Source organism: Mandrillus leucophaeus, unplaced genomic scaffold (assembly GCF_000951045.1).
Source record: "Mandrillus leucophaeus isolate KB7577 unplaced genomic scaffold, Mleu.le_1.0 Scaffold763, whole genome shotgun sequence".
Classification (NCBI taxonomy): Eukaryota; Metazoa; Chordata; class Mammalia; order Primates; family Cercopithecidae; genus Mandrillus; species Mandrillus leucophaeus.
Genome location: NW_012108286.1, coordinates 1,539,942 through 1,543,324, shown reverse-complemented (window position 1 = coordinate 1,543,324; position 3,383 = coordinate 1,539,942).

Here is a 3,383-nt window from a genome sequence, read left to right as displayed (position 1 = left end):
TCTCAAAAAAAACAAAACAAAACAAAACAAAACAAAAACAAAAACAAAAAAAAATTCATTGCCATTGTAACAGTATTAAGAGGTAGAACACTTAAGAGGTGATTAGGGCATGTTAGTTGCCCCTCATAGGTGGGACTGGTGCAATTATAAAATGGTAAGTTTGACCCTCTTTTTCTCACTCTTGCCCTTCTGCCTTCCACCATACAACAAGGTCCTTGCCAAGTGCTGACCTTTCGATCTTGGACTTCCCATTCTTCAAAACTGTGAGTCAAAAAAAAAAAAAAACTTCTAATTATTCTAAATTACCCGATTACCCAGTTTCAGGTATTCTGTTATAGCAGCCCAAACAGAGTAAAACAAGAAGTTAAAAGACAAAAGAATACAATAAATATTAAAATACGTTAATTGATACACAATATAAAATGTAATTTGTGACAGTAACTGTGTCAAGGTAAAAAGAAAAAGTTCTTAAGTATTGGTAAGAGATTGAAATGAAACTGTTATCAGCTTAAAATAGATTATTTTAACTATAAGATACTTTAAGCCCCCTGATAAGCACAAAGCAAGTAACTCTAGAAGATACACACCAAAAAGAGAAAGGAATCAAAGTATGTCACCACAAAAAATCATGGAAACACAAAAGAAGAGAGAAAAAGAGGGCCAACAAAGAAGACAACAAAATAGCAATAGTAATTATTTTCCTATCAATAATTGAGTGTACATTAACTGCATAATCAAAATAGGGTGGCTGAACTGATATAAGAAAGAAGAATCAACTATGTGCTGTCTATGAGAGACTCATTTTCCATATAAGGACACACATAAAGTGAAAGAATAGGAGAAGATATTTTATGCAAAGGATACTAAAAGCTAAAACCAAAAGACAGCAGGGTTGGCTAAACTTAGACAAAATAGACTTTAACATAAAAGCTGTCAAAAGAGACCAAAAAAAAAAAAAAGACTAATATAATTACAAAAGGGTCAATTCAGCAGGAAGATATAACAATTTTGTGTGTGTATGAAATATATATATATATATACCTCAAACATCAGAGCACCCAAATATATGAAGCAAACATCAGCAGAACTAAAGGGAGAAATAGTAACAATAATAGCAGGAGATTTTAATACCCCATTTTCAATAGTGGATAGACCATCCAGACAGCAATTACCATCAGTAATGAAACAGAGAACTTAACGACACTATAGACCAAATTGACCTAACAAATATACACAAAACATTTCACAAAACATCATCAGAATATACATTCTTCTTGAGTGCACATGGAACATTCTCCAAACTAGGTCACATATTATATAACAAAACAAGTCCTAACAAATTTAAGAAGCTTGAAGTTGTATCAACTATATTTTTGAGCCAAAATGGAATGAAACTAGCAATTAATGGTAGAAGAAAAGCAAAAATTCACAAATACATGGAAATTAAACAACACACTCTTGAACAATTAATGAGTTGAAGAAATCAAGAGGAAAAGTAGAAAATATCTAGAGATAAATTAAGTGAAAATGTAACATAACAAAAGTTATGGAATGCAACAAAAGTAGTACCGAGGAAATTTTATAGTGATAAACATCTACATTAAAAAAGAAGAAAGATATCAAACCACCTAACTTCAAAAAAACACAAATTAAGAATAAGTCTTAAGTTGATAGAAAAAAAGATTAGAACAGAAATAAAATGGAGAAAGAAAAACAATAGTAGAACTCAAAATTGAATTGATTTTGTAAAGATCAACAAAATTGGCAAAACTTTGACTGAATTAAGTTCAAAAAAAGAAAGCTATTTAAAAGCTTCTGCAGAGCAAAGAAAACAGTCCACAAAGTGAAGAGACACCTCACAGAATGGGAAAAAATATTTGCAAACTATCCATCTGACAAAGGATTAATAAACAGAATTTGTAAGAAGTTTAAACAACTTTATAAGAAAAAAATCTAATAATCTGATTAAAAATGGTCAAAACATCTGAAAAGACATTTCTCAAAAGAAGATATATGCATGGCAAAGATACATGAAAAGATGCTCAACATCACTGATCATTAGAGAAATGCAAATACAATCACATATCATCTCAACCCAGTTAAAATAACTTTTATTCAAAAGACAGGCAATAACAAATGCTGGTAGGGATGTAGAAAAAAGGGAACACTTGCACACTTGTTGGTTGCAATGTAAATTACAACATTCACTATGGAGAACAGTTTGGGGGTTCCTCAAAAACCTAAAAATAGAATTTTCATATGATCCAGCAATCCCACTGCTAGGTGTATATTCCCAAAAAATAGAAACCAGTATATCAAATATCTGCACTCCAATATTTATTGCAGCACTATTCACAATAGACAGGATATGGAAGCAACCTAAGTGGTCATCAACAGATGAATGAATAAAGAATATGTGGGAAGATCCAAAGTTGCCAACTAGTCACAGCCAGGAAGAGCTGTTTCTACTAACAGACCAGACCATCAGGAAGACAGGCACACACTGAGCAGATTTTCAGAAGGAAGCCATTGAGAGTAGATAGAGGGAGGACACAGATGCTGGGCTGAAGGAAGAGGAAGTTAGGAACCCCACACGGGGTTACCAAGCACCAGGACTCATTCTGGGCACTGAGTAGCTCCTGGAGAAGAGATTAGTTAAATAGGTGTGGAGTGGCCCACTCTCAACCTGGGCCTCTAGAATCCTAGCTGCAGAAGACTCTACAACCCCTATTTGAGCTTGCAGCACAGCCTCAGATGTCCAATTTGTGTGTATCTCAGCAGCCATTGCCACAGCTCCTTTGCAAGCTGACTCCACCTAGTCATCAGAGAGCCTCTGCAGAAGGGTCCCCGCCTGCAAGCATCTGCCCACAGCCTCACCCCACCATTTTGCCGGCTTGCACTCACTTGCAGCCTTCCTCACTGATTTACTGGTGCACATGCATGTGGAAACCCAACTACCTTGTCACTGTCTGTTGCTGCTGGCACATGCGCCCAAGAACCTCACTGCACTGCCACTCTGTTGCCACTGGTTCATGTACACAAGCATGTACCCTGCTGTCACTGCCCCAGTGAAGCACTTTTGCCAGCACCCCACATTAGAGTGTTGTTACCAATGGACAGGGAGTACCTTGATCCTTTCAGTGCTGTAGGTACTTACTCTCAAGGGGCCAGAGAACAAAGACATGGACCTGGTTCAAGCCCCAAGGGGTAGAGCATGCAACCTGGGAGTAATGAGCTGAACTTTGGCCCCCTGAAATTGTCCAGAAATGAAGCCAGTCAGCTGAGTCCAACTTATACCATAATCAAATGCTCAAGGGCTTCAAAGAGCATAAAAGCAAAAAGCCCCATCTAAATGAAATATCATTTCACCTCAGTTAAAATAA